The sequence below is a fragment of the Lepidochelys kempii genome, chromosome 3, assembly GCF_965140285.1.
Source record: "Lepidochelys kempii isolate rLepKem1 chromosome 3, rLepKem1.hap1, whole genome shotgun sequence".
Classification (NCBI taxonomy): Eukaryota; Metazoa; Chordata; order Testudines; family Cheloniidae; genus Lepidochelys; species Lepidochelys kempii.
In genome coordinates, this window is record NC_136382.1 from 8,649,268 (window position 1) to 8,668,570 (window position 19,303).

At 44.4% G+C, this 19,303-nt stretch overlaps 1 protein-coding gene across 4 annotated transcripts in view; it reads left to right on the forward strand.

Annotated features, from left to right (window-relative positions):
- Positions 1–19,303, forward strand: part of EXTL3 (exostosin like glycosyltransferase 3) — a 224,682-nt gene that overhangs the window by 17,638 nt on the left and 187,741 nt on the right. For 2 of the 4 annotated variants that reach the window (XM_073335628.2, XM_073335631.2), the window contains exon 1: positions 13,261–13,487. The exons of the other annotated variants lie outside the window; for them this stretch is intronic. The gene's annotated coding sequence lies outside the window, so the exon portion shown is untranslated. Of the gene's footprint in view, positions 1–13,260; positions 13,488–19,303 lie in introns of those variants that run through there. 4 annotated transcript variants of the gene reach the window in all.

The window sequence follows — 19,303 nt, forward strand, 5'->3', positions numbered from 1 at the left end:
TGTGACACTTTTTTGTATTTTTATGTCTGATTTTGTAAGCAAGTAATTTTTAAGAGAGGTGGAACTTGGGGAGTATTCAAGACAAATCAGACTCCTGCAAGGGGTACAGTAGTCTGGGCAGGTTGAGAGCCACTGGCCTGACTTATTTTATTTTATTAAATGGAGGTTTCAGTTTTGCAGTAATTGATGGCTTAGCCCAGGGGTGGCCAACCTGTGGCCCCGGAGCCCCATGCGGCTCTTCAGACGTTAACATGCGGCCCCTTGTCCAGGCACCGACTCCGGGGCTGGAGCTACAGGCGCCAACTTTCCAATAGGCCGGGGGGTGCTCACGGCTCAACCCCTGAGTCTGCCAGAGGCCCTGCCCCCGCTCCACCCCTTCCCGCCCCCTCCCCGGAGCCTGCCATACCCTCACTCCTCCCCCGCAGAGCCTCCTGCATGCCACGAACCAGCTGATCGGGAGGCGCTGATCGGCGGGGCTGCCGGTGTGTAGGAGGCGGTGGGAGCGGGGTAGGGGAGCTGACCGGGGCTGCTGATGTGTTACTGTGGCTCTTTGGCAATGTACATTGGTAAATTCTGGCTCCTTCTCAGGCTCAGGTTGGCCACCCTGGCTTAGCCTTATGTCACTAGAAGAAAAGGAGTACTTGTGGCACCTTAGAGACGAACCAATTTATGTCATTAGGGAATGCTTCTGAATACTATTAGGCCCCAGATTTTTGGACAGTAGATAGAGCTATCTGTTGCTTTTTCTTTGTGAAGCGACAAGCATGGCCCTCTGGGAAACCAAAGCTGCAAACACATTTGTCAGTCTTGACACCATGATCATGATTTCCCACGCTACATAGGTGCAAAGACACATTTTAGAAAATCACAGGCAAATATTATTGCTTTAGAATAAGCACTATAGAAATTTTGAATGTCACTGTGTGATTTTTAAATACATTAGCAGACAGATAGTTCACTCAGTATCACAGAAGGAACTAAAAATATATTTAAGTAGAATTTTTCAAAATACAAAATGCATTCCAATTTGGCTTTTGTCTAATTTTTTTATCTCTATATATTTACATCTATAGTCCTTGTCACCATGGTATTTGAGTACCTTGTAATCTGTAATGAATTATTTCCTCAAAGCAGCCCTGTGTGGAAGGGTAGTGTTGTCCCAATTTTACAGATGGGGACCTGAGGCACAGGGTAAATTAAATGACTTGCCCAAGGTCACAAAGGAAGTCTGTAACTGAGCAAGATGTTGAACCTATGTCTCCTGATGTGTTGGTTCTTGGGGTACCAAGGACTGTGAATCACCTTGTTATCCCTCTGTCTCCAGGGCAAGGGAGTCCTGCTTGTGCTTAATTGGATGTCAGCTCCTTGATGCCACCAGCCTGCGAGCCACCCAGACACTCTCCTCTGTGCTGTGCCAGCCCTTACTTTGCCTTGTAGGTTAACAGTCGGTGCCCCCCAATCCCCGAGCCCTTTTGAAGTGTTCACCTGTAGCGTCCAACCCCTTCTCTACTGAACACTTGCAGAAATACCAGGTCTGCTGCCCCTAAGGGAATAGTGTATATCCCAGCTTGTGTGATACGACTCAGGATCAGCACTCAGCTTAATACCACAGCACTCAGCTATATTTATAGTGAAAACACCATCCATAAGTTTATTACCAAAGTTTTAAGAAATAGAGAGTAAAGATAATAGAAACAGCAGGTTTAAAATAGGCAAGCCACTCATCCGGTATCAAATTGGACAGTTCTGCTTTTCTAGGGTTTGCCCCCTGTCTTGTACTCAAGACAAAACTGGATGTGGTTTTGTCTACTATCCGATGGGGGGATGCCTTTTTGAAGAGCATGCTGCCCTGCCCCCGCCAGCATGCCCTTGCGTGCAAGTTCATGCCGGCAGTGGCAAAGCGGTGCACTCTTAAAAATGGCATCTGTTTCCCCGAGCAGCATGACTATGTCATGCTGGTGGAGGCAGGGTCACCCCAGCTGGGGCAGGCTTGCACCTTTCCCAGAAGTACTGTAATGTCTGGTATTCTGAGAATGCCTGAGTGCCTAATAGGATGCTAATATAAAACAAAATTCTAACTTGCTTTCTAGAGATTAACCATAACAGGTTAACCTCCAGTCTGAGTACATTTATATCACCTCACATATCTTCTGCAGTGTTTTCCACCAAGCCTGTTTGAGATCCTGTTTTCATGACTATAAATGCACTCTCTGTTTACTTCCTACATGCAGGATAAAGGGGTGTCTTCCTTGCCTTTTCTTTATATTTGGCCCTAGATAACTTCCCTTAGCTTATTCTCCAGAGTGCTTATTTCACATTCCCCCGTTGATTTTGTATGTAAGTGGGGTTTCCATTGTATCAGCTTACAATTAGGGCTGTCAAACAATTAACAAAATTAATCGCGATTAATTTTCTTAGTCACATGATTAAACAATAATAGAATACCCTTTATTTAAATATTTTTGGATGTTTTCTACATTTTCAAATATATTGATTTCAGTTACAACACAGAATACGAAGTGGACAGTGCCCACTTTATATTATTATTTTGATTACAAATATTTGCACTGTAAAAAACAAAAGAAATAGTATTTTTCAATTCACCTAATACAAGTACTGTAGTGCAGTGTCTTTATCATGAAAGTTGATCTTACAAATGTAGAATTATGTGCAAAACCCCCCTACATTCAAAAATAAAACAATGTAAAAGTTTAGAGCCTACAAGTCCACTCAGTCCTACTTCTTGTTCAGATGAACAAGTTTGTTTACTTGTGCAGAAGATAATGCTGCCTGCTTCTTGTTTACAGTGTCACCTGAAAGTGAGAACAGGCATTCACATAGGACTATTGTAGCCAGCATCGCAAGATATTTGCATGCCAGATGTGTTAAAGATTCATATGTCCCTTGATGCTTCAACCACCATTCCAGAGGACATGCGTCCATGCTGATGACAGGTTCTGCTCAATAATGATCCAAAGCAGTGCGGACTGATGCATGTTCGTTTTCATCATCTGAGTCAGATGCCACCAGCAGAAGGTTGATTTTTGTTTTTGTGGTTTGGGTTCTGTAGTTTTTGCATCAGACTGTTGCTCTTTTAAGACTTCTGAAAACATGCTCCATACCTCGGCCCTCTCAGATTTTGGACAGCACTTCAGATTCTTAAACCTTGGGTCGAGTGCTGTAGCTATCTTTTAGAAATTTCACATTGGTATCTTCTTTGCATTTTGTCAAATTTGCAGTGAAAGTGTTCTTAAAACGAACAACATGTGCTGGGTCATCATCTGAAACAGCTATAACATGAAATATATGGCAGAATGTGGGTAAAACAGAGCAGAAGACATACAATTCTTTCTCAAGGGGTTCAGTCACAAATGTAATTAACACATTATTTTTTTAACAAGCGTCATCAGCATGGAAGCATGTCCTCTGGAACGATGATACGAATCTTTAGCACATCTGGCACGTAAATATCTTGCGACGCCAGCTACAACAGTGCCATGTGACCGCCTATTCTTGCTTTCAGGTGACATTGTAATTAAGAAGTGAGCAGCATTATTTCCCATAAATGTAAACAAACTTGTTTCTCTTAGTGATTGGCTGAACAAGAAGTAGGACAGAATGGACTTGTAGCCTCTAAAGTTTTACATTGTTTTTGAGTGCAGGGTTTTTTTGTACATAATTTCTACATTTGTAAGTTGCACTGTTGTGATAAAGAGTTTGCACTACAGTACTTGTATGAGGAGAATTGAAAAATACTATTTCTTTTATCATTTTTACAGAGCAAATATTTGTAATAAAAATAATATAAAGTGAGCACTGTCCACTTTTTATTCTGTGTTGTAACTGAAATAGATATATTTGAAAATGTAGAAAAACATCAAAAATATTTAATAAATTTCAATTTGTAATCTGTTTAACAGTGCAATTACATTTTTTTAATCGCGATTAATTTTTTTGAGTTAATCGTGTGAGTCATTGCAATTAATCGACAGTCCTACTTACAATGTTTAATTTACATGTCAACAGAGAGACAGGTGAATACACCTTTTTGTCAACTCTGCCTCGATACAGACTTTAGGAACTTACTTTCAGTATAGATATGTACCTCCTTAGCTAATATCTCCATAGGTTTCATAACAATGTTAACGACCAGCTTTTGTTTGAGACTTCACATGATATTCTTTGGTGAATAAGATCGTACAGACTAAGGTCTGGATATTCTTGTACCTGCCTTGCCAGTTGGCATTGAGGGGTTCTTAGGGTCATGGCTGAATCGTAGATCCAGTCTTTTGTCCACGAGAGCAGGAGGGTTCCCAAACTTTTTTCCCAGCTGCAATAGGTATTGTGGCCCACTATTAGCACTTCTTGAGGAAAATTATTAATTTGAATGTTTACATACGTATAAAGCGTAACACTGTAAATAAACAACGTAAATTTTTCCTTTACATTTTAATGTAAACAATTGTAATGATGGAATACCTAGCAATATGCACGCAAAGAAATACTTCAAGATCTTTCAAACCAAACAGTTTTCGTAAAACTGCACTTTACAAATATGTTGAGAGAGCAAAATGTGGTGGTCAAACAGAGAAAACACCGTGTATAAATGTACAAATGTATAAAACTGAACAATAAGCAACACAACATTAACAAAATTGTTAAATAACATGGTGTTGATTTTAAAACAAAATAGTTGTCCAACATTGTTTTATTTTTTTAGTGTAAAATCTGAATTTCTGTGCTGTGTAAGTAAAGACCCAACCCTATTGTTTTCTAATGAGAAAAGAATAAAATATTGTAAATAAAAATATAAAATGACAGTTATAACACACTAAGGCAATGGGTACTCATCCGATCCGGTAAAGGAGAATCCAGACATCAAGTACATATTATCATATTTTCTTACCACTTTCTTTTTCTGGCTGGCTCATTTTGTGTAGCTGCAGATGGTCCAGGACTGGGACTTTCATTATCTTCTCCACTAGTGCACCCTTCTTGTTCTTGAAAAATAAATCGATCCATGTCAGATTGAAATACTGCTTGCTGTTTTTTACTGTTGTAAATGGAGGACTGTGTCTGTGTTGCTAGGTTACCTTGCAGTGAAACGCACTATTGTACTCACGAGACTTAAACTTGACATATTGCAGCTTGTTTCTTTAAAACAAATCCATTTTTTCTATACTCTGACATATACAGCTCAAAACATTACATTTATTTAGCTTTTACTTAGATTACACGAGTCACGTGGAGTTAAAGGTTTACTAAGATCTTGACTGGAGACTGCAGTTGCGCCAGCGGACTACCTGGGTCTGTGTCGTGGCCCACCATTTGGGAGCCCCTGCAGTAGAGAACCCTTCAGTCCTGCAAGGTGCTGATGGTCCTCAAATTTCACTGACTTCAATGGAATTTGAGGTGTTTGCAACCTCACAACATTGGGTCTTGTGGCCCACTCCAACAAAGCATTGACTTCAGGGGGATTACTCCCATGCTTTACATTACATGTGTGCTCTGCTGGATTGGGGGCCTAAATTAGCAGTTTTCAGTCACTATAAATCGTGTTAAATACTACAGAATAACTTGGTAACAATATGTCAAAATAAAATGAACGTTGGCTTCTTGCCTGAACTGCATTAGACAGCAGTGCTTTAAGTTGAACAAACAGCTTGAATGAGTTGAAAAAAAGCTGGGCTGCTCTTTCCTACCAACAGTTACCAAATGCCTCTGTATTTATAACTTAGCCATCTGCGGTAGGGTAGAGTTTGGGGGTTGGGGAGTTACTCTGATGGTCCCCTATGGACATTCCTTCAAGGGTATCTCTGGAAAGCTACAAAGTGTGTGTTTTGAGGGAGGAAAGGAAAGGAGAGGTCTGACCTGCATTGACACACAGAATTCAAGGGAACTCGAAGAGATAGAGCAGGCCCTTAGAGCGGTGGGCTCACTGAAGCGAATTAGCCCCATGCATTGTTCCTTCTCTTTTACTGCTCCAAAAGGCAGCCTCAGCGTTCTGCAGTGCCAGCCCAGTTTGGGCACTTAACCCCCTCAAATCAAAGCTTTGCAAGGGTAGGTTGCTCCTTGCTGCTGTCGCAGTACCACTTCAGGAGTGTTTGCTGATATTCCCAGGTGTACTACAGTATGAAAGCTTTTGTTGTTCTTTATAATGGAGTTTGAGTGAATTTTTGGTGCTTGGTGAAAGATTTTTTTGGACTGAGAGCTCTGAAGGCCACTATCCACAGAAGAGGCACGGTGTGCTCAAATCCACCACAAACCATTTCCTCCCAGTAAGACCTGGGTGGGCATAGTAGAGGGTCCATATCTGGGAGTGAGAAGTAGTTCAGTCTTCATGGTCTAGTGACAGTCAGTCATTTAGCTTCTCTGAGACTGCCATGAGGTGGCCAGTTGTGATCGGGTATATTTGTCTACTAGAAAGGCCACCATACAATGGTCAGGTGGTAACAACTTTCAGTTGCTAGTGACCTGGGGCACAGGAGAAAAGATCTATATTACATTACCAATCTCCTGAGACATCTCGTCCCTCACGGCTTACTTCTGACCACCCTTCTAATCCCTTTTTGCGTATTTAATTGCTTCAGTATGAAAATTACCCTTTTAAGCATTAAGAAAAGGAGTACTTGTGGCACCTTAGAGACTAACCAATTTATTAGAGCATAAGCTTTCGTGAGCTACAGCTCACTTCATCACGAAAGCTTATGCTCTAATAAATTGGTTAGTCTCTAAGGTGCCACAAGTACTCCTTTTCTTTTTGCGAATACAGACTAACACGGCTGTTACTCTGAAACCTTTTAAGCATTGTGGCTCTCATTAAGATACTATCTCAGTGGAGTTATGTAAATACAACATAATAAAGTAGCTTATTGGAGTTATGTACAATGTAATATTAATTGTTAATGACTTGTGCGACAATGTGATGTGATATACTTTTCCTGTGACCCTCAGTATTTAGCTTTAAAGTAAAACCTTCTTTCCAGACTATTATCTCTTGATTTTCCATCTTCAAATCACCAGATACAGTAGGAGACAGAAGCTTCACTGCATATCGGTGTCTCTGTTAACAGCAGGAGAGTGAGTTTGTGTGTGTATGGGGGTGGGGGGGATGTGAGAACCTGGATTTATGCAGGAAATAGCCCAGCTTAATTGTCATGCACATTGTGTAAAGAGTTATCACTTTGGATGGGCTATCACCAGCAGGAGAGTGAATTTGTGTGGGGGGGTGGAGGGTGAGAAAACCTGGATTTGTGCTGGAAATCACTTTAGATAAGCTATTACCAGCAGGACAGTGGGGTGGGAATAGGTATTGTTTCATATTCTCTGTGTATATATAAAGCCTGCTGCAGTTTCCACGATATGCATCTGAAGAAGTGAGCTGTAGCTCACGAAAGCTTATGCTCTAATAAATTGGTTAGTCTCTAAGGTGCCACAAGTCCTCCTTTTCTTTCTGTTAACAAGGAACATTTATTTCTCTTCTCCACCCATCTTTACTAACCGGCAGTATTCTTTAGCATCTAAGAGTGTTAGCAAAAACTTTCATGTCTTGTAAACATTCCATGTTTTGTGGACTTGATCAGGATTCCCATGTGCCTCATTTACAATTCCACTTCCTCGCTCTTTGGATTGCAGCCCAAGCTCTGTGTTGGGTGAGGCCATAAGTCTGAATTGGAAGCTGGGAGGGAAAAGACTGCATTCCATTACACCTGTGGCTCTGAGACGTTCCAATTTCCAACGACTTTTTATATTTACTTTTTCCAGCATGGTATAGATATTGTCATTCGGTGTTTCCCTGCCCTCTGGACCTTACTGTGTTGTTTTTTTGGGCAGTGATGACTTTGTGCTGTTAAAATACTTAACTTTATATGGTACCTTTCCTGACCAGGGGATCCCTTCATCAACCACTGAAATGGTGGTTCATATTCTGCAAAACCTGGCAGCTGTTCCGATCGTGCATACTGCGCCACCACACAGAATGAAGTAAAGAAAAACCCGTATCCCTTAACAACTGCCATGGGAATTTCAATAGAATGTAATTACCTCAATTAGAATTTGGTCAGGACACCAGATTAACACTTCTTTTTTGTGAAGAGTGCCAAGGGATTCTTAATGGCCAGAAATATTCAGGTTCTCAGCAGGATCCAGAGTTCAGCAGCACAGTGCTCCCGAGCATCATGCTGAGGCACTGGTTTCTGTAATGATTGAGGGATGCATATTACCTATTTAGTTCCCTTATCGTTTCCTGCAGCACCCTGGGTTTTCTTTAGAGGCTTCCTATGCAAGTACTGAGCAGCCTGGCTGAAGACTGAGAGATCCAATACCACAAACTGCGGTTAAGACAGCTACCTGCAAACATACCATGAGATCTTTTAATACGCACAAATGGTCACGGCCTGGGTGCTATCTCTTCTGAAAGAAGGCAAGTTTTAAAAACACAGAATCAATTAAAATGATAGGAAAGAGACCAACATAATGGCTATTGTAGTGGAGGAAGGGGGTGAAAACTTTGATTGCTGCTGCCTTGGAGAGCGACAGATGCTTTTCAGGGTTCATCTCAGGCTGTGGGATAGTGCCAAGAATCTGTAGCACTGGCCTGTTTCAGATCTTCTAAATAGCCACTCAGAGTAACTTGATGTGCTTTCCAGTGGGGAGGAAACACCAGTACGTTAGATGTGAGAAATGCTTAGAAGTAAATGAGATGGGAGAGATCTGGCCATGGGAAAGGCAGAGAGGTAAAATGGATGGAGTTGGAATACAAGAAAGGAGAGGGGGATCATCCCATCAGAAACTGCAACTCTCAATCCCAGGTTCACTTCCAGGCAGACGAGAAAGGTTCCCAGCACAAAGGTAGCTTTAGGTTTAAACAAACAAACAAAAACAATTAGCAAGATCAAAAGATTTGTTTTAGGTTAGAAAAGGTGCTAATAGGACCCCTGCACTGAATTTTAACCCCCTTTTTTTTTAATCACTGATGGAACCCTTCACCCAATTGCATACAGTTTTGAGGTGAAATCTTGTGAATACTGCTGGGGAAAGGGAATGAAACCAATAGCTGTGAAAGTGGAAAGGAGTGAGAGCTGGGGATACGTCACCATGCCACTATCTTTATTAGAGAGGTGTACTTGAAATGGTGCTGATGTCCTTTCCCTATGCGTGAGGCAGATGAGCAGCAGCTCTGCACTGTGGGGGAGGTCAGAGCAGAGAGTTCCCTCCGGATGGATTGGAAGTACTGATGTCTTAATAGGGATAAAAATGATAAGAGAACTAAACCAGAGCTGCTCTTCCCTAACTGAAATGTACATAATAATCTTGGCAGAACTTAATGAAGGAAAGGAGAGATTTGCCAAGCTGCCTGCTTTTCCTGAAAGCTCACTGTTTCTTCAGGGGCTTGGGAGATCAGTTCTCCACTTCTTTTTCCTTCTCTGCTAAGTCCAGAAAGGATTGTTATCAGTGAGGGAATTTCATGAGAGAGAAGCATGAACTGAGCATAGCATAGCATAGCATTGAGAGCCAGATTGTAAAATCGTTGGGGCAGGGATCACTTTTCGTTTTGTCTGTACAGCGCCTCACACAATGGGGACCTGGCCCACGACTGGGGCCCCTAGCTGTTGCGGCAATACAAATAATAAACTCCTGCCTTCTGATCCCTGCTCTGTCACATCCTCCCTCTGTGGGCTTGAGAAATCTCTCTGCCTCAGTTTCTCCTTTTGTAAAATGCTAGTAGCATCTACCTAAGTCACAGAGACGTCCTGGGGATGGATTGATTATTTTTGTAAGGCACTTTGAAGCTGCCTAGCTTCACAGAGTGGGAAGAGGGGAGTTCCAAAAGCATGGTAAGTATGGAAGAATTGCTGTACCAGATCATTCAATGGACTATGCTATAATCTTTGGTTTTGGACAGTTATGAACTAAACAGATTAGAGGGGAAATTTCTTCCTTCTCCAGCCAGTTAGTGGATGGCCTCTGCTTTGAAGCACGATGGATAATATCACTTATACAGGGTAAAAATGTACGTTCATATAAAGGTGTAATCCTCTTTTGGAAGCTTACTTTGAACCTCTTGTATTCATTAACTGTTTGAAAAAGTTTCAGATACTGCATACAAGTTTTGCAAAGTGTATTCAAAATTTTACATGCTGTACAGTCACTGAACAACTCTTGTTTTAAAAACGGTAAGTATATTGCAAATGCTGTGGTGGATATGCTTAAGAATAGGGTAAAGGTGGTGGGAAAGAGTGCGTACAGACAAAAGGGTGTGTATGTGCCCAAGAGAGGATGTGTGGGTGTGTTCATTAGCCTGGGTGACATCTTGTCTAGGTAACTTGTAATGCTGTCATCATCTGTTGTCTTCTTTCTGGAAAATGTGATGATGTACAATTTCCGAGAACTTTTAAACCTGCAATACGTCTTCTGTCCCTTCCTCTGTGCAGCATGCTCCCCATTCGTGAGAATGAACTTCATACCACATAACCAATAGTGAGCCTTCCACCTGGTGTAGTTGTTTACACTGGTGGAAAGTGAGTGTAAAACAGTACTATTGGCATGAATGGAGAATTTGATTTGATTGCATTTTACCACCATTTTGCGCACATGTAAATGACTATAAAAGTGCAAGGCAGTGGAAAATTGGGCCTACCCTCTTCAGATTATACATTTTCAATGAATAATTTCTGTGTCCTGTTGTTAGGACTCCAAGAGATTTCCATTGTGTTACGGTTAGAAATTTGCTAACTGCAGTTGTCAGCCTACCCTTTTGAACAGGTAAAACCCTAATCTTTTACAATATGATCAAGCGTCCCTTTCTGAACAGATCTGTCAATGTATATGTTCTGGGGTGAGAGATTTGATTCCAATGGGTGTGAGAGCCTTTCAAGAGACACCAAAGGTATATTCTATAATATGTAATTAATATTTAAATGCATGAGGCCTGTAAAAAAAAAAAAAAAAGTACTGAATCTCTGTACAGACAGGCATAACCTAGTTTTGCAAACCCTTCTTGCATAAAAGGTGGATTCCATCTTTAGTCCCCCCCTCAACATTCTGTCTCTTATTCCCCAACCCCTGTGCTCTGTTTTCATCCTCCTGAAGGATTGCCACCTATCCTAAAATTTGCACGATTATCCTGATTTTTAATAAGGTTTACCCACAACCTGCTGTTGTGTTAAACATGACATGTCCTTATTTACAGTGTCTGTAAAGGTATGTTTAACATCATGTTAACATGACTCCTTCTGGCTGAAGCTTAACACAACCTAGCTTGCTAGTGAAGATGAGTCCAGTGGTGTGCTTTAGATCTTGCAAGTAGGGTTTGCAGACAGTCCAGGGCTGTTGCAGTGTTTTTCATTACATCCTTTTTAATGATGCAACAAGACCATCCTTCATGGGATACTGCAACATGTGATAACCTCCCCAGAAGTCTGGAACACCATTCATGATGTAGACCAGTGATGGCACATGACCATCATTTTGTAAAGTGTTACAGAAGTGCATGGTGACTGAATGACTTAGGACAGAAATCTCAGAATGGATCCTTGTTGGTTAAGAATTGCTCCTTAACCAACTCGCCCCATTGCCGGGGGGGAAAGCCCTGAGCCTCCACACCTCCCTGGTGAGTGAGTGGCCCATGATTGATTTTTTTTTCTGTGGGTCAATGGCCCATGACAGAAAAAAGGTTTCCCACCCCAGAGCCTGCACCCCCCAGCCGGAGCCCTCACTCCTCCCTGTGCCCCAACCTCCTGCTCCAGTCCTTATCCCCCTCCTGCCCTCCAAACCCCTCATTCCCAGCTCCAACCCAGTCTGCACCCCCAGCCAGAGCCCTCGCACCCCCCCATTCCCCAACACCCTGCCCCAGCCCAGAGCCCCCTCCCACACCCTGAACACCTAATTTCTGGCCACACCCCTGAACCTGCACCCCCAGCCCAGAGCCCATACCTCCTCCCACACCCCAACCCCCTGCCGCAGCCCAGAGCCCCCTCCCGTACTCCGAATCCCTCAGCTGCACCCCCTAGCCTGGAGCCCCCTCCTGCACCCCAAACCCCTCATCCCTGGCTCTGCCCCAGAGCGCGCACCTCCCGCCTCCCAGCTCCCTGAGCCAGCTGGGTGAAAATGAGCGGGAGTGGGGAGAGCAAGAGATGGCGGGATGGAGTGAGTAGGGGTGGGGCCGTGAAGGGGTGGGGCATGGGTGTGGCATTGGAGGATGGGGGGGCAAGGGTGTTGGGTTTTGTGTGAGAAGAAAGTTGGCAACCCTTCTATGCAGTAATCATGGCACTGATGCTTTAGGTCAATGTTTGAAGGGTAAAATTGGGGGGGGGGGTGGAAGGGAGGTTGTCCGCCTGACCATAATCCACCAGGCAGTGAGTGTGCTAAGCATCCTGGTCCGTGCCTGATCCACAGAGTAAGTCTGTGTAGGGGCCTGGCTCTGGAGCTCAGACTATAGCAAGGCGTGATGTTTAGCTCTGGAGGTCCCCGCTTCCATCCCCAGTATCAGCCCAGATGGCAGGGGGCGAGTAATAGCACCTACATGATTAGGGAATGCTAATGCCCCCCCCAGAGGAACCTGGGGGCGTGGGGGTCACTGTACGTTCCCTGCTATTGGGTGGGAATCTCGGTTTCTCGGGCCCTGGGGCGACCACACGAGAACTTCAGTCGTCGTCGTGGTAGAAAGATCAACTTCTCTGTCCTCCCCGGGCGGGGCCTTTTAGTCCATTCATCTGCCAGGGACTGGGGCTGGCAGCGGGGCAGCCCCCAGTAGAAAACGCAGGGGCTGTTGACCGGGGCAGGGGAGGGCCAGAAGCCCCCCCCCCCCGCCCCAGCCTGGCTCCTGAGGAACCCCAAGGGGGAGCCCTGGGGTGGGCAGGGGAGCAGACAGGCGGGGGGGTGGGAGCAGGGGCGGTGATGAGGGGGGATGGGGCTCTTGGGGGGCAGGGTCACGAGGAGGGCCGGGGGCAGTGGTGGGGGAGGGGGCAGCGTCTGGCTGTGAGGCTGGTCCCCTGGCTGGGAAGGGACTTGGGCGCCGCCACCCACTGCGGCTGCGCAGTGAGGGTATCCGCCGCCGCCGCTGCTCCTCCTGCCATCCCTCCCCCTCCACAAGGGGCTGAGGAACGCTTGGGAACTTCGACAGTTTTCGTCAGTTTCCGGAATAGACCCGCGTCCTCCTGCGCGTGGGGCCCCCCTGCTCCTGTCGGTATTTTCCTCCACCGCTTCGGCTACTTCCGTACGGCCTCGGCTAGTGTCGTTAATTTCCGCTCCGCGATCGGAAATGGCCGAAGACGTGTGTGATCCTGCGGTTTAGGGGAGGTGGAGGAGACCGGCCGGCTTCTTGGAACAAACCAACTGTGCCTGGACCGGGGGGGGGGGAGCAGGCTCGAACGGACGGAGGCGAAGGCCGCAGCTACGGCTCCCCCCCCCGTCCGAGGGCGGCGGCGGCGGCGGGGTGAAGCCCAGGACGGCGCCTCCCAGAGGAGGGCTGCGTGGAGGCGCAGGAGGTAGGAAGGATCATACCATGTACTGGGGAGGGGGGAGGCATGCGGTGCAAAGCGACTGTGTCCTGTTAGCCTGGGATAGGAGCCGATGGGGATGGGGGGAGCCTGAGGGGCCAATGGGGGGGGGGGCAGCCAAGAGCTTGGAGATGGGTTGGCCGCCGCCGCCGAGTGGTACAGTCTTGGGGGGCGTCGTTGGAGGGCGGGGCAGCACCAGGGCCCTGCTGGGAGGGCGGGGCAATAGGGATGGGGGGGTGTGAGCGCGGGGGGGGGGCAAACACCGTGATGGGGGAGGGGTGCGTGTCGGGGTCAGGGACGCTTGCAGGGGAAGGGCATGTGTGGATGTGTTTGTGGAAGCAGCACGGGTGGGGGGGGGGTCAGGGACCCTGAAGGGGGGTCACGTGGGGGGGAGGGGGTCAGGGACCCTGATGGGGTGGGTGCGTGTGTGCGTGGTGGTGGTGGAGGTGTCCAGCACCTTGATGGGGGGGTGCATGGAGGTGGGTGGGTGATCAGGGTTAGGGAGCCTGATGGACGGGGACGTGTATTGTTGTGTGTGGGGATCGGGGTCAGTGACCCTGTTGGGGGGCCCGTGTGTGTGTGTGTGTGGGGGGCAGGGGTTCAGGCTCTCATGGGTAGGAGCTGTAGTCATACCAAGGACCTTCGTATGTGGGAGGAGAGGCAGTATCGGGCCTGGGGAACCCAATAGGGATGGGGGTCCTGCATCAGAACTAATTGGGGAGTCCTGCTGTGGAAGGGTTGGGGGCTCTGCCAGCGCTCAGGGTTCTGATGGGGGTGGGATTGAGGAGGTGGATGGACCAAGACTGTGATGTGCTTTGGGTCTTCTGCGTTTTGTGTCTCCAAGTACGTCATCTCCCTGTGTGCTGGACTCAGTTGTGCAGTGCACTGGTTTCTGCTGGATGGCACTCTGATTACTAGCCTTTGCTCCTTCTACTGGTGCATCCAGCTTTTGTGACTGGTACTCATAGGCATCTCCCTGTTACTTTTATAGGTTTATTTTTAAATTAAAAAAATGTGCCTATAAGAAGACAGGAACGTAGGTATTGCCAGACTGGACCAGACCTGAGATCCATGTAGTCCAATATCCTGACAGAGGCCAGTGCCAGCTGTTGCAGAGGAAGGCGTTGTTAACCTCCAGTGGGTATATGTGGGATAATCTGCCCCCAATGTTAGGTTATATTCTGATCTCTAATAGAGATTGGTTTAAGACCTAAAACATGAGGTTTAATATCCCTTCCAGAGATTTTGTTTGCAATAACATTTATAATTCTGGATAGTCATATTCTTAAAAAGAAAAGGAGTACTTGTGGCACCTTAGAGACTAACCAATTTATTTGAGCATGAGCTTTCGTGAGCTACAGCTCACTTCATCGGATGCATGCCGTGGAAACTGCAGCAGACTTTATTTATACACAGAGAATATGAAAAAATACCTCCTCTTATGCTCAAATAAATTGGTTAGTCTCTAAGGTGCCATAAGTACTCCTTTTCTTCTCTAGACCGTTTCTTATGTTATATGCTTTTTAGCATATCCCATCTCACATTTCCTATCTAAGGTACGTAATCCCAATCTTTTTAATTTCTCTTCATAGGAGAATTTGTCCATCCCCCTAATCCTTCTCCCTATACAAGGGCTTTAGGAGATTGTATACTTCATATTATAACATAATACCACTGGTAGTCTTGACTTAATCCATGAATCTTACTGGTGCAGTGCTCATGTGTTGCTGTTGGCTAGTTACTCTGGCCCTAACCAACTGTGGCAACTCAGATGCCTGCATAGTTGAATAGTAAGGATTGGAAATTGGCTACATCCTCAAGGTCTCAGTTGGGGAAACTGGTACCATTGGGGAAACTGCTAGCCAAGTTATGTCATCATGGAACAGCGAGACCAGGCCAAACAGCTGAGGAACAAAACCATACCTTCCAGAACTGCTTGTTTCTCTAAAATTATGACCAGAAACAACAACAAAAAAAGTGTCTTGTTTTTGTGTATGCTAAAATTCAAAGATCTGGTTAGTGCCATCTGAATCTTTTTCAACACTGCTGGTACAGTATGTACTTACATATCTCAGTAAGGTATCTCAGCTCTAAAATTTCCTTTTTGGGTAAATCTAGTAACTGTGTGTGTGTGTCAAGAGATCTAAATAACTTGCTATCCTGCATTGCTGTTGCTCTCCCCTTTAAAAAAAAAAATCTGTTTTAAGGACCTGATTTTGCACACCTGTACGCACATGTGAAAAAGGGTGTTTGTGTAAGCATTTACAAGACTGGGGCCTGAGACAGAATCATCAACAATATATTTTGGTTTGTGGATTTGTGTTGCAAGTCTCTTTAAGACTGTCAGGTTCTCAGGGCAGGGGCCATGGTTTTTATACACTGTCAGTGTTTGTTCATTACTGGGTAATCATAGGCTATTTTCCCTGTTTGGTAAAATCAATATTAAATGAATGAGTCTTAACTATTCTGATACGCAAAGGCACAAAAATGCGGGATGTTGTATTTACAAAGTATTTCTGAGTGGGAGTAGTGGTTAATTTATCTTGGTATTAAATCTGCTGGAGGAGGAAATTTAGAGTGTTCCTCTTTTTTTTTAAAAAAACACTGATAAAGAGTTTGACAGTCCCATCACTACATGCAGCTTTATCAGTATTCAGTTAAGGCTCTGCTGTGTCTCTCCTCTTCCGTTCTTCACGCCAAGAGCTAGAGTTTACATCGGTTCAGCTCAGTGTTAGAGAGCCTGGAACTGGGGTAATTGACTGCCTTGAGTTCAGCAGAGAACAGCCAAATTCTTCTGGCAGCTGAACTATTGTGCAAGACGGTCCTTGATTTGAACTTACCAATATCTCATTGCAAAAGAGATGTTCAAAATAATTTTCTGAAACAGCCTAACTTTGGAAGGGGGAGAATGTTAAGAATTTTTGTTTTGCATGTGGGAGTCTGTGTCATAGAGGTGGAGTGGAATAACCAAATGCACAAGCTAAAGGGAAACAGAGTGATCTCTTGAGTTGTCTTGACCCACAGGGCTCATTCACACAACAAAAAATAAAAAGGAAGGAGTGTCTTTGAGCTACTAAAATGGGGTGGGGAATCGGAGTTTTGCTATTGCTGGAATTCTTTTAAGTATGACTCTCCAGGACAGTGAACACAATGAATTGAATGTTGGGCAATGAGGCCTTTGCTTGGCAAGCTCTAGGGGCAGCAGCAGCATGGGTGGAAATGCAGTTCAGGGACCACGCTACCTCCCACCCCAACCTGACCCTTTCAGGCTCAGGGAACCAGTGATATCATCAGACTCTGCATTTCACAACTTTGAGCCTTTTACTCTTTGCTAATTGTCTGTCTGTTCCTTTCCCAAGTGCTCTCTGGTGCCAGTCTCATTCTATTCTATATAGATTCTTATACCATGGTTACCATTGTAGCGTTTGAGCCCTGTCTCCTTGCTCTTGATGCCCACCACCATCTTTCTGCATTCCCTTACTCATAATAACAGGTAATCATCAAGTGATCCTTCCCCTATCACCCATTCCCAGCTTCTGGCAAACAGGGGCTAGGGACACCATCCCTGCCCATCTTGGGTAATAGCCATTGGTGGACCTTGTTATGGTCTTGGCCTTCACAACATCCTCTAGCAAAGAGTCCCACAGGCTCACTGTGTGTTGTGTGAAGAAATACTTCCTTTTGCTTGTTTTAAACCTGCTGCCTGTTAATTTCATTTGGTGATCCCTAGTTCTTCTGTTATGAGAAGGAGTAAATAACACTTCCTTATTTACTTTCTTCACATCAGCCATGATTTTATAAACCTCTATCATCTCCCCCCTTAGTCATCTCTTTTCCGAGATGAAAAATCCCAGTTTTATTAATCTCTCCTCATATGGAAGCAGTTCCATCCCCCTAATCATTTTTGTTGCCCTTTTCTGAACGTTTTCCAATTCTAATATCTCTTTTGAGATGGGGCGACCAGATCTGCATGCAGTATTCAAGATATGGGTGTACCATGGATTTATATAGAGGCAATATGATACTTTCTGTCTTATTATCTATCCCTTTCCTAATGATTCCCAACATTCTGTTTGCTTTTTTGACTGCTGCTGCACACTGAGTGGATGTTTTCAGAGAGCTATCCACAATGATTCCAAGATCTCATTCTTGAGTGATAACAGCTAATTTAGACCCCATCATTTTATATGTATAGTTGGGATAGTGCTTTCCAATGTGCATTACTTTGCATTTATCAATATTTGAATTTCACCTGCCATTTTGTTGCCCACCCACGTAGTTTTGTGAGATCCCTTTGTAACTCTTCACAGCCTACTTTGGACTTAACTTGTTTGAGTGGTTTTGTATCATCTGCAAATTTTGCCACCTCACTGTTCACCCGTTTTTCAAGATTATTTATTAATATGTTGAATAGTACTGGTCCCACCACTGGCAATACCACTATTTACCTCTCTCCATTCTGAAAACTTACCATTTATTCCTACCCTTTGTTTCCTATCTTTAACCAGTTACTGATACAGGAGAGGACCTTCCCTCTTATCCCATGACAGCTTCCTTTGCTTATGAGCTTTGGTGAGGGACCTTACCAAAGGCTTTCTGAAAATCTAATTACACTATATCCACTGGATCACCCTTGTCCACATGCTTGTTGACCCCTAAAAGAATTCTAGTAGATGTGTTTGGACAGATCCTTATAGGATGGAGTGCTGACCCTGACTGGAGTCTTTGGGTGCTACTGTGATGTAAATGAATTGCAGGACAGTTGCATGTAATTTGCTTTCTGGGTATATTTTACACTTGCTTATTTGACTGGGAAAGCAACATACATGCATGCACACATGCAGTCCTTTCTAAATGTTGAAGAGCACATAGTGTTTAGTTGTGATTTTATACTGCTGTTTCATGGTGGTTGCCATGATTGAGTTTGGCTTTTGCAGCTCAGCTTCACACTGCTGCTTGTCACACAAATGAGTTAGATGTTGTTTGGAAAACAGGTGCAAAGCCAATGAGTTCTGGGGTTTGTTAGGATGGGTAAAAGCAGCAGCATGTACAGCTCTGCTGCTTACAGATAATCAATCCCCAAACTGTGTAGGAATAAAAAGCGCTGAGTGCTGGCTGACCAGGTAAACTGATGTTATTTCACAGCAGACACGGTGCCAATTGCGAAGTGCAAATTGAAATTCCATTTTGATAAATTGTTGCTATTAGTTAATTGAAGTCTGTTGCCAGCCAGAGAGGTTTAGTGGCCTGACTAATCTATTGCAAATGGATTTACCTCTGAAAATGTTGAAGGGATATTGAGTAGTTTAAGCCTAATATTTGACTTGCTTTCAAATTGCTATAATTTTGTAGGGAATGTCCTATAGATTCCAATATCTCAATTTTTAAAATCCAACACTTATTTGAGAACAAAGTTTAAAATATCCAGTATTTATATAACATCTGCCTAGATGTTGTGCTCCCTCTGCTGGCTTTTGCAGCTAACTGTAGATAAGGTGCCACAAGTACTCCTTTTCTTTTTGTAGATAACCAGCAATCCCAATTCTCAGAGTTGTACTGACATGATCAATAAGTCCTCAAAGTGAAACTGACCTCTCTCTCTTACTGGTTAAAGCTGAGTGAAATACAGTGTTTCCCTGCCCTTTATTACGGTTAAGAAAGCAGCATTGCTAGTCAGTTGTGGCCCTTTGGTCTTCCATGGAACAATTATATTTCATAATAAGTACAGAGTTTTTATTCTGAACTGTCTGTTTCACATATATCCCCGGAACCCTTCCTGGTGGTTTTGGTCTTGGATGTGCTAG